Source organism: Colobus angolensis, unplaced genomic scaffold, assembly GCF_000951035.1.
Source record: "Colobus angolensis palliatus isolate OR3802 unplaced genomic scaffold, Cang.pa_1.0 Scaffold200, whole genome shotgun sequence".
Lineage (NCBI taxonomy): Eukaryota > Metazoa > Chordata > Mammalia > Primates > Cercopithecidae > Colobus > Colobus angolensis.
This window is the reverse complement of record NW_012115156.1, coordinates 2,269,561-2,282,671: the sequence shown is the minus strand read 5'-3', so window position 1 is coordinate 2,282,671 and position 13,111 is coordinate 2,269,561. Positions and strand designations below refer to the sequence as shown.

Sequence of the window (13,111 nt, the reverse complement as noted above, 5' to 3'; positions counted from 1 at the left end):
CTAACACCTGATTCTTTAAATCTTCAAGGATATTATCATTTAGGGAAGACAGAAAGAGGACATGAACTGGTAGTTGGCTGAATGAAGGAAAGGAAGGAGATGAACTAAGCAAATTGGAGATATAAATGTATAAAGTGAGAAAAATAAAAATGTACAAGAACTGAGATAACGTATATGTATGTATACAGTGTACAGCTGGATATCCAATCTTTTGGCTTCCCTGGGCCACATTGGAAGAATTATCTTGGGCCACACATAAAATACACTAGAACTAACAATGGCTGATGAGCTAAAAAAAAAAATCGCAAAAAAATACTCTTTTAAGAAAGCTTATAAATGTGTATTGGACTGCATTTGAAGCCGTGCTGGGCTGCATGTGGCACACGGGCTATAAGTTTGACAAGCTTGGTGTACAGAGTGGAAAATAGATGAGAAAAAAACTGATTCCATGTGTGAAGGACATACCATGGAATCCAAGAATGATGTGTTTTAAGAAATCAATAGGAAATAATTTGGTATTCTGGAAAACAACGAATTAGGACTGGATGGCCTCTGAGGGCACATCTAGTTTCAAAATTATGTGATAATATTCTAACTTAAACTTTCAACAAGTGTTCAGATTTAGCTTACAGGAAATCATTCAGAAGAGAGGAAAATAGTGGAATTTTGTCATATCATGCATTTTGCTGGAAGAAAGCACAGAATTTTACTAAGTTGATTCACGACCACAAGTCTCAACATACTTTGCAATAGGAACATACTGTCTTAGTGGTTTATTTTTTTTTTAAGTCTATTTCACATCTGTTTTCCTATTCAAAATGGTCATCTTCCTTCTCTCTTATTCCTCATTCCTTTCAGCATCACTCCGTCCCCACCCCTACCTAACCACCCAATACAACCCTATCTACACTTTTTCTTAGGTATTAATCTAGTCCTTTGTTATGATGAATATAATATTCCTATCAAATGCAACCTATGTCATCCAATTCTCTGGATGTCATCCTCTCTCACCTTCTCAAAGATTTCATCCTGCTGTCAGTCACGTTCTCCCTAGCTTTATCCACTTCTCCCACTCTAGGTCACAGCAACAGCATACAAGCACATCCTAGAATCTCATGTCTTTAAAAGAAGTGAACTCCTTTGACCCCATGTTTTGTTTCAATTACTGTCATTCTTATTTTTGCCTTATTAAAAAACTTATTGAAAGAGTAGTCTGTATTTATCATCACCACTTTCTCATCTCCCTCTTCTCTTCTAAGCTTTCTCCAACCAAAATTTTTCCCCATGACCTAAGATTGTTTTTTCCAGGTTGCCAATTACTTTGTAGTTTTCAAATCATAGGGATGTGCCTCTACTTTTAATGTACTTGACCTTTCCGTGGCATTAAGCACAGCTTGCTGGTCATTCATAAAATACCTTCTTCTCTTAGCTTCCATAATACCACACTCATACTGCACTCATACTACCTGTTCTTATTAGCGTAACTTGTTAATTCCACCACCTTGGCTAAACTTCTACATGTTTGGATGTTCCAGAGCTTAAATCCTGGGCCCACACTTCTTCTAATTTATAAACTCTCCCCTTTGCCTCACACTACACATATAATCCATTAGCTAGTTTACCTTTCTCAACATATGTATATATATATATATACACACACACACACACACACACACACACACATATATATATATATTCCATTCACTGCTTTCCATTTTTACTAATTTCATCTCAATGCACTCAGTCATTTTTTGCCTGAACAACTATAATAGCTTCCTAAACGGCTTCTTTACTTTCCCTTTTGCTTCCTTCCTTAATCCAGACTCATCAGATTATGTTTCTCTCCTCACTGATTTCCACAGCAGTTAGAATAAAATCCAAAATCATTTCCTCGGTGTATGAAGCCCTACATTTCTTCTCACCCTGGCTGGTTTTCTGGTCTTATCTCTTACTTCATGCTACCTCAATCCCACTCTACCTGATGGCCATGTTGCTTTCTTTCTCTTCCCAGAATCTATTATGCTTGGTCATATTTTCTTGGCCTAGAATGACATCCTTCCTTCCCTGCCCCATTGTTTGAATAGTTTAGGGCATATACTAAACTCCCAGGCCAGAGTAACCAAGTTAATCTTCATTACATCTTATTATATGGTCCGCTGCATCATACTAGTCACATATTGGTTAAATTCATTTGTTGGAATGCAGACTCTATATGGTAAAGATATCGTCTGCCTAGTGATCACTACTATATGGTTGGAATCATAACAGCACCCAGAACCTACCAGGTGCTCAGTAAAGATTTAATGATGAAAAAAATGCAAGTTTCATAATGCAAATATATACAATTATGGAAACAATTTTTTTTTTTTTTTTTTTTGAGACGGAGTCTCGCTCTGTCGCCCAGGCTGGAGTTCAGTGGCACGATCTCGGCTCACTACAAGCTCCGCCTCCCGGGTTCCCGCCATTCTCCTGCCTCAGCCTCCCGAGTAGCTGGGACTACAGGCGCCCGCCACCTCGCCCGGCTAATTTTTTGTATTTTTTTTTAGTAGAGACGGGGTTTCACCGTATTAGCCAGGATGGTCTCGATCTCCTGACCTCGTGATCCGCCCGTCTCGGCCTCCCAAAGTGAGGAAACAATTTTTATAATAATCATTTGATAGTCTTTAAAAGGCTACACAAAATTTAAAATATAATTTTATAATTATAGATAAATTATAACAACAAAGTTTTATAAAATTAATCATTTGATATTTTTTAAAAGTCTACACAAAGGAATTTAAAATCAGAGAATGTTGTTGAAACTGAACACCAACTGTACCTACATTTATTTCTAATAGGCTTCTCTGAGTCCACTGATACCCATAAGAAAGCACTTAGTGCCTCAAGGAAACTATAGAAAGTAGTCAGAAGGAACCTCAGGCCAGCTATAGTCTGAGAGTGTTTTCTATTGTGATTGGCCATTCTGGTATAAAAATCTTGATGAATGGCTTACTATCATCATTTCTGCTCCCAAGCACTCTCCCAGCATCACACCACTATAGTAACTATGTCCCATCTCCTCAGAATGCAGCACACTGGCATAATGAACATAAAGTCTCAAGTAATCTGTGAATTCATAGCTGAGATATACTAAATATGTATACACTTCCCAGCTTTTACCTATTACATTTTTTTCCCACCTGTCTTCTTCATTTTCTTTTTCCAAACTTTTCAAGGGTTTGACACGAACAGACCACAGGTTGCTGTATTATAGGACACAGACACACACACGTGATATGCACACACACACCGCAATCCTATAGAGATGCAAAAATAAATGCAAGGATACAGTTCAAAGCCATCATTCAGACATGCAAGAACACAACATATACACCTTACAGATGGAAGATATGTACAACTAGATTATGGAATTAATTACCTTCCAGGATCTCATATTGACAGTTTCAAAAAGAACTGCTTTACATGCAGCTAACTGGAATAAACGGGAAATGGAAATACTAGTCATAAATAGGAAGATAATTTTTGAATAAGACTATCTTATAAAAATTACTTGGATAAATTTCAGCCTGTGGGTAGGAGCTTCTGGACAATTATTACAAAAATCTGTATCTGCACTCAGTTCAGCTAGTAGGGCCGCAGCTGACTTTATCTTCTTACAAAGACTCAGTTTCAGGTGTAGGGCCCTAGAACATAGTACAAGAAGATACTCTTTCCTTCATCTATAAATACTTAGAAAATAAGACTATTTTCTACATTGTGGCTGTTAAGAATGGCTTTATTTTAAAAGTCTTTCTCCAGAATATATGCCCGGACGACCAGCCAGTCACATAGTAAGTGAAATTAAATTTTCCAAAAAACATGGTATGACATCTAAGAAACAATGTGGCAGTGGAATTAAAGTGGCTAATTTGGAACCAAAGATGTTACTTATTGAGATAGAAAAGCTCCTTCACATATTAACTTAGAAGGACATTAACTGTTGTCATCGTAGAAAATAAATTTATTTACCAGCAGCAGTTTAATTTTCAAATGCAAAAACAGATAAGATGGGTGTTATTTTTAGGAAAGTTCAGACACAACTAAGGGTAATGCTAGCCAAATAATCTGAACAGTAAATATACTGATATCTCAGAATGTATTTATTAATAAAAATGAAAAGTTATTATAAATAGATACTATTATCACTTGCCCAAATGATGTGGCTGACAAATATATTGATTTCAATAACCAAGAGTAGATAATTCCAGCTACCTACTGTGTTTCAACAGTAAGTACTTTAAAAGTAAACTTATTTAATAGACATAACACAAATATGTACTGTGTGACCATATTAATTTTGCCAGGATTTCATTAATGTTTTTATTTTTCTGATTGTTTATTTGTTTGTTTTGAGACAGAGTCTCGTCTGTCACATAGGCTAGAGTGCAGTGTCATGATCTTGACTCACTGCAACCTCCACCTCCCGGGTTCAAGCAATTCTCCTGCCTCAGCCTCCTGAGTAGCTGGGACTACAGGCTCGTGACACCACGCCCAGTTAATTTTTATATTTTTAGTAGAGATGGGGCTTTGCCATGTTGGCCAGGCTGGTCTCAAACTCTTGACCTCAGGTGATCCATCCCTCTCAGCCTCCCAAAGTGCTGGGATTACAGGCATGAGCCACCACTCACAGCCTCTGATTCTTTTTTTGCCTCACCCTCCTAAAACTTCCCCTGTTCCACATCCATTCAGAACATCTACTGTCATGTAAATACTCCAATATATAACTGCCAGCACATTTGTTAAAAAAGATTGTTGATTATTCTCAGAATTTCAAATGTCTTTGTAAACGGTTTTCTCTCAGAGTTTATCAGTGTTAGTATCCCTGATTTCCATGATAGAATATTGAGACAGAGGAGACGATGGCAGCAACACCACTGCAATGGCTGCCAGTGAGTCTGTGACAACATTAGGACCAAAGATTTAAAATGTGACTCTAGACGCATGCTTATCAATAACTAAATGCATTAATAGTGATAGATTAGGTTTCCACTTATGATATCATGTATAATGTACCATACTTAATTTTCCCCTTTCCTTTTACTATTTAGTTTTACGAGCCAATTATTGGACTTTAAGGATTTTTGTAAAGGGCTGACAATAAAAATTGATTGCAGAGTACTTTTAGAGCCTTTGCTAATAACTGCCCTGAAGAGCAAAACAGTTATACTCCCATGTTCTTTCATAATGTTTCCCAGTAGATTACGTATTCCAGGAAAAGCATACATGTAGCATAAAACTGATTCCTGAGTTTTTAATGTAGTTCACGAATATTGTTTCTTCACGTGGACACAGGGAGGGGAACATCACACACCGGGGCCTGTCGGGGGATTGGGGGCAAGGGGAGTGAGAGCATTAGGACAAATGCCTAATGCATGTGAGGCTGAAAACCTAGATGATGGGTTGATAGGTGCAGCAAACCACCATGGCACATGTATACCTATGTAACAAACCTGCACGTTCTGCACATGTATCCCAGAGCTTGAAGTAAAATTTACAAAAAGGAGTATTGCTTCTTACACAAGTTAAAGAACCAGTAATCACCTTGAAGCACTATTACAATGGAAGCTACCAGAAACAATGTGACTATTGGCAATCATCCCAAGTAACCTAAAACGTGTGTATTTAATTATTGATACACAGAGGGAAATCTAGTTGTTCATTTAAAACAGACTAAAAATATAAGTAATTAGAAATAAAAGTAAAACTCCCACTGATTTCTGAAAGATTGACCTGCATAATTATTCAAGAGTGAATAATAATTTTATGTTTATAAAATATTTGCATACTATTACAGGTTTATATAATTTATTGACAATTATAATATACATGATTACATAACTAATTTGTTCTTCCATATGTTAATCAATTCTAATTAGTAGTTTTTTAAGGCTAATGTACTTTTTGTGTAGGTATGTGGATACTAACAAATAAAAATGTACTAAATCCTTTGATTTGATCAGGAAAAAAGTAAGACAATCTTTTTGAAAAACCAACATTCAACAAATACCCAAGTATAGATCTAGGTTTTAGAAAATCAAGTTTCAATTCTAATTCTCCCGTTTATTTGTTTGTCTTACTTTCTCTATTGAAGAACAGTGATAATACATTACAGTTTTCTACAAGTCATAAACAGTGAAGTTAACTGTGAGAAATGAACCGCATTAAACAAAGACCAGGTTTTCTGCTTTTTCTTCTAAGTCATGTTGCTCTCTTCAATCCATGAGGTCTGGACCCAAGACATCAGAGAACTGCCAGCTTCCAATCACTGTTCCAGAGTTTGATCTAAAACCAATTCACCTGATCTATATACTTCATTCCAACCAGCTTCTGACATTTGTGTCACTGGTGAAGTTTGTCATTCTTCCATTTTCAGTCTAACATTTTGCTATCCTGCCCCATATTCTACCCTACTTTCTTAGCTATGTTGTTGACTGTTGCTTCTGGCTTGAGGATGTATTTTTCGTCTGTGTATATTGCTTTACCTTTCTCTAAGTAATGCATTTAGCTCAACCTCCTGTGGGTGGCACTCCTGCCTGAGTCTCCCCAGACAGACAGCAAGATCGAATCACTGCTTCTCTTCTGTCTGCCAATGGTGCCCTGCAGGATCAACTTCACCCACAGGTGAAGGCTGTAATGTGGTGTGATTTGAAGGGCATCAGGCCTGCCAGCCAAAACTCCCCTGGCAGTCTACCTGAAATTCCAGCCAAAGATAATTAGTGTTGCTTCTTAAAATAACTTTGTTATTTTTAATCTGAATACTTTCAGCCCCATTCCTACCTTTTCCTACTGAAATGATTGTTTATTTTTACATGATTACTGAAAGCTCAAAGTTTCTTAAGATTTCAACAATAGTGATAGCAGAACAGTGCTTGGTAAGCAGGATTTTTGTGTTTCTTGTAATCTGTTTATATCCCCTTGACTCTACTTTAGTATTTAAGAGAAAAAAAAAGTATTTTAAGAAGTTGGCCTTCTCACTAAGGGCAAGGGATTGTACAAGAACAGGGGGATGGTAATAGAAGTGATGGCAACTGTAACCAAAATGAGAAAAATCCAAGCAGACACATACGGGAAAGTATCAAGACAGTCCCACCAGATGATTCTACTGCCTAAAACCTGGGATGTTGGGAATTGCTGTGGTGGTGGTGGTTGTTGTCGTTGCTGTTTTGTTGCAGTGATTAGAAAGCTTTTCATTTACTCAAAGAGCAGGGATATCCGGCTGCCAATGTTCCTCTCCCCATGCCCTTTTACACAGGTGTGTAAATGGGAACCTTTTATTGCAAAAGGATTTCCAGAGTTTTCAAGGATAGAACCAAGGGCTTGCCTGGGGCCAAGGTAACCCCATACCAATCTCCCTATTGGTCAGTCACAATCGCCCCAGCCCACAGTGGCCTTGGGTGTTAGTCTTGGGCACTGACTTTCACAGTGGCTCTGCACTTCCCCATCATCTCCTTGGGTATCAGGCCTAGGCAGGGCATCTGTCCTTCCACTTTGCAGATACAATCCTGCAGGCAGTACTTTCCAGAGCCAAAGTGGGCTGGGTGAAACAGCTGCTTTTCTCCTTCTCCTCTTTCTTGGGGGTTTCCTCATTCTTCCCCAAGATTTTTTGATGTACTCAATAACCTCCTTATTGTTCTGGGTCTCCACATCCAACAGGACTTGCTCCCCAGAATGTAAGTATTGGTGGACGTGGAGACAGGAGGGGTGATGGCATCCTGTCCTTAAACATCATGATCTGCATTCATGGGATTTTGTATTGAATCTGAGATACGTTGAAAACACAGATTTCCTGGTGCCCTCACCCAGCTCCCCATGTGTTTTGTAATTCACTGTCATGACCTTCGCCAAGTCTTTGAACACCACCTCCCCCTGGCTCAGGTACTGCAGGGTGCGGCAATGGGGGAGCAGCCCTTCATGGGCATGGGGGCAGTGGCGGTGGTGGGTGGGGGGACATGTGGCCACAGGCCCAGCAGAGAAGAGAAGCCAAAGAGCACCCACCACGGCCTGGAGAGGACCTCACACCGCATCTCCCCTGAATTTTTGTTTTACTGCGGAGGTTTTCTTTATAAATGCCTTCTGAGCAAGGGTGGGTTTTAACAAAATTCAGTCCTTTGCTGTCTAGAAGAAAGAACACATGAATTAATAAATGGATCATCAAAGATACATTTGATTAATTAAGCTACTTACAACAGCACAGCACTTCTTAGAACAAATGAAGACCTATCCATGTTGATTTGGGGTAGGGAGAAATGAGAAGAATAGAAGGATGGCCGTGTGTGGTGGCTCATGCTTGTAATGCAGCACTTTGGGAGGCTGAGACTGGAGGACTGGTTGAGCCCAGGAGTTCAAGACCAGCCTGGGCAACATAGTGAGACCACCCCTACAATCTCCACTCTAAAGAAAATTTTTAAAATTAGCCAGGAGTAGTGGCACACACTGTAATCTCAGCTACTTGGGAGGCTGAGGTGGAAGGATCACTTGAGTCTGGACGGTTAAGGCTGTAGAGAATGGTGATTATGCCACTGCACTCTAGCCTGAATGACAGAGTGAGATTCATCTCAAAAAAACAGTTGGAGGGGAGGGGCATGCAGGACTACTTCTCTCCATCTCCCACTGTGAGGAAGCATATTGACCCTGAGCAGGGCTGAAGCATCCACAAACAGGGCCAAAGGACAGTTTCTAAAAGGGCTCATGGCCCATGTTCTGTTTGTCTCCAAAACTAAGAACTTTAGCCAACAACTACTAGGCTACAATCACATTATTTTCTATGTGCATTTGGTCATTTTTTTTTTCCTTGAAAAAGAGAAGAAAAATAGAAGAGCTAATGGAATAAAATATAGCAGTCTTTCAAGAATAGGAAAATATCTTACATCCCTTATAGTCAGATTGTAAGAAATTTCCAGCCATTTCAGAATTGTGACACTCTATCATAAGCTGCTCAGTTTCACAGCTCAACTGGTGACCTTGCTATAAGGCTGTATATACAAACACAATTTTCATTTAAAATGACTTTCAATTTAGTTTGGCACATTTACTAGAATTTATTAGTGCTTAAGGATATAGGGGACATCTCAGTGAGTAATTGTACTATGGAATTTGCAGATATGAGTAAAAATTTGGATGGGGGGGCGGGGAAGGTACTCTAACAGTCAAATGTGTTAACCTCTGCTCTCTGGAGCATGGCAGAATCATCAATCAGGTTTACAGCTTAAATTTCATGTTTTATTTTACAGATGAGAAAACTGAGATTCAATGAGGCTAGACATATAGACAGTACCCTGCACACGGTATGTGTTTTAAAATATCAGTTGAGTGAAGGGAATTTTATCTAAGGCCAGAGAGTGTGGCAGAACCAGTGATGGAAGCCAGGAGGACTCCTGATTTCTGGTAAGTTGTTTCTTCAGTACTCATTCTAACATTTTCTCCAGCCATATTCAGCAACACAGTAAGACATAATCCGAGTCATGTAGGTCCACAATCCAATACATGAAGAGAGGAGGGAAAACAAAAATAAAGGCAAAAAAGAATATACTGCCAATCACAAACATATGACTGTGTACTTCTAGTTAAGGGATCTGTAGCGCCAGTTCTTTTAAGAAGCATAACAGAATGTCCTTGCCTGATGCTCCATAGGCACAAGATCCTTGCAAACAGAAAGTCATTTTTACCTTCTGCCAAATGGGATCAGAAGAAGTGTTTTAGCCACTTTAGTCCAAATGCCCTTCCCCACCCCCGCCACACACACACACAAAAGATATTCAAGTATATCCAAGTGTACCTAAAACCCCTCTCCTCTAAAAATTAAACAAAAATGTAGTCTACTATAACCACCCAGGTTATCTCAGCAAATAGCCTGCAGCACTGCTTTTATTTTACAGCATTAAGTATTTTATCTAAACACAGTAGTTACTTGAGACAAAGGACTGGATTCAATGAAATCTTTTATTAACAGTCTCTTGTTTTTTTAAAAAATAATAATAATGAAACTACAGATCTGCTGAAAGCATGGAGTCATTTCCTACCAAACCTATGTTCCAAATGTAATTTCATCTGCTTGATACTTGGACATTTTAGGTCTGAAAAAGCACAGGGTGAAAGATGGCAAAAAACAGGGAAATTTTCGTTTAGAAGTGCAACAGCTCACTTAGAACAGAGCTTTAGGAAAGCAGAATCCAAAACCGCTGTGACTAATACATTTCCCAGATTTATTAGGTAGAAAGGTGCACAGGCAAAAGAGAGACAAGAAGCAAACAGAATCGGCTCTTCCACCAGCAATTCAGGATTCTGGTGCACGGCCCTAAGATAATTTTCATAGCTGGGTAAGAACGATAGGTTGTAAATGTATAACTCATTGGCAAAACAATACTTTCTGAAAATAGTATTTTCTGCTGAGATGTCAACAACAACAAAAATGGATATAAGGGTTACACCAACTGTTTCTCAGGATAGGGTGCACCTGTTTCAAAAAGAAAAAAGTCTAAAGAATTTGTTCTCCTATTTCACATCTCTTGACCTTTTCAACCATTAATTTCACAATGCTGATAAGTCACAAACCAAGTTTAAATGAATCTATTTTGAAAGTGCATTGGACATTTGCTTATCCAGACCAAATGAAGTCCTTTTCAAAAAAAAAAAAGCCTAAAATTTAAGATTATTTTGCACACATACAACTGAAAAACCCATGTGGAGAGGGCTGAATACTTAATACCAAAATTGTGTAACTGTTGCCTCAGAAGTAATACTGTTTTGGCAAAAGCTTCATTGAAATATAGCTCGCAATACCACACAATTCACAAATTTACACTCTGTAATTCAATAGTTTTAGTATATTCACAGAGTTGTGCACTCAGTTAACATAATCAGTTTTAGAACATTTTAGCATCCCCCAAAGAAACCTGTACTCCAGTTATCATCTCACAAAACACCCAAACTCCCACCCCCAGCCCCAGACAACCACAAGTTTACATTCCATCTCTACATATTTGCCTATTCTGAACATTTTATATAAATAGAATCATGTAACGTGTTTTTTTGGACTGAATTCTTTCTCTTAATATAATACTTTATCAACTTGTAGCATGTATCAGTACTTCATACCTATTACTGGTTGAAAATGTCCCATTATATAGATGTACCACATTTTGTTTATCCATTCATCAGTTGATAATCATTTGGGCTGATTCCATCTCTTGGCTATTATGAATAATGCTATTATAATATTGATGTACACATTTTTGCGTTGACATATGTTTTCATTTTTCTTGGGTGTATACCTAGGGGTATAACTGATGGATCAAATGATAGTTCCATGTATACATTTTTGAGGAACCACCATGCTGCTTTCCAAACTAGCTGCACTATTTTATATTCCTACCAGCAGTTTAGAAGGGTTCCAAAATTTTCACATCTTGTTAACACTTGTTATTCTCTGACTTTTGATTATAACCAACCAAGTGAATGTGAAGTGGCATCTCATTGTGGTTTTGATTTGGATTTTCCTGATGACTAAAAATATTAAACATCTCTTCATGTGCCTTTTGGCCATTTGTGTATCTTTGTTGAAAAAATGTACCTTCATATTCTTTAACCATTTTTCAACTGGGTTATTTGTCTTTTAATTATTGAATTGTGTAAGTTATTTCCATATTCTTGACATGATCTCCCTATCAGATATGTTTTGCAAATAATTTCTGTCATTCTGAGGATTGTCTTTTCACTTTTTTGATAATATCCTTTGAAGCACAAAGGGTTTTAATTTTGATAGTCTAATTAATGTATTTTTTCTTTTGATGTTCATTCTTTGGGTAATGTATCTAGAAAACCATTGCCAAATCCAAGGTCATGAAAATTTATCCTTATGTTTTCTTCTAAGAGTTTTATAGTTTCAGCATTCATATTTAATTATTTGACGCACTTCAAGTTGATTTTACTTCTGGAGTATGAGGTAGTAGTCCAAATTTATTCTTTTTTCTGTGACTTTCCAGTTGTCTCAGCACCGTTTATTGAACAAACTCTTCTCTCCTCATTGAATGGTCTTAGCACCCTCAGTGAAAATCAATTGACCACAGACATATGGGTTTCTTTCTGGACTCTCGATGCTATTCCATGGATCTATATGCATATTCTTATGCCAATATTGTCTTGATTACTATTGCTTCATAGTAAATTTTGAAATTGGGAAGTGCGACTCCTCCCACTTTGTTCTTCTTTTTTAAAATGACTTTGGCTATTTTAGGTCCTTTGAGTTTCCATACGCACTGTAGGATCTACGAAGAAGCCAGTTGGGATTACCATGGGGGTTGTGTTGAATCTATAAATCAGTTTGGGGAATAATGCCATCTTAGCAATATTAAGTCTTCCAATCCATGAATACAGGATATATTTCTGTGTACTTAGATTTTTAATTTCTTTCAATAATGTTTTGTAGTTTTCAGAGTATTAGTATCACACTTCTTTTGATAAATTTATTCCTAAGAATTTTATTTCTTTTGAGGTTATTGTAAATAAAATTGTTTACTCTATTTCATTTTTGGACTGTTTATTGCAAGTGCAAAAATATAATTGATTTTTAAATATTGATTTGTATGTCATGATCTAGCTGAGACTGTTAGTCACAGATTTTTAGTGGATGATTTAGAATTTTATATATATATATATAAAACTATGTCATCTCAAACAGAGATAGTTTTATTTCTTAATAGTCCTTTTTAAAATAATTATTTAAAATGTTTTGGCCTTAAATGAAGCAGTTGCAGGTACTATATTCAGATGTAAGAATTTAGCTATCTGGATTTGTCATCTGGTGAAAATCTAGTTTTCACTAATACAGTCATATGTTGCTTACCGACAGGGATAGATTTTGAGAAATGCATTGTTAGGTGGTTTTGTCATTGAGCAAACATCATAGAGTGCACTTACACAAACATAGATGGTCTAACCTCCTACACACTTAGAATCTATGGTATAGCCTATTGCTCCCGGGCCACAAACCTGTACATGTTACTCTATTGAACACTGTAGGCAATTGTAACACAATGGTAAGTATTTTTGTGTCTAAACATATCTAAACATTAAA

At 37.4% G+C, this 13,111-nt stretch overlaps 1 pseudogene; it reads right to left on the bottom strand.

Moving 5' to 3' along the window:
• Positions 1–7,436: 7,436 nt before the first annotated feature.
• On the bottom strand, positions 7,437–7,958 carry LOC105511583 (annotated as a pseudogene).
• Positions 7,959–13,111: the final 5,153 nt, after the last annotated feature.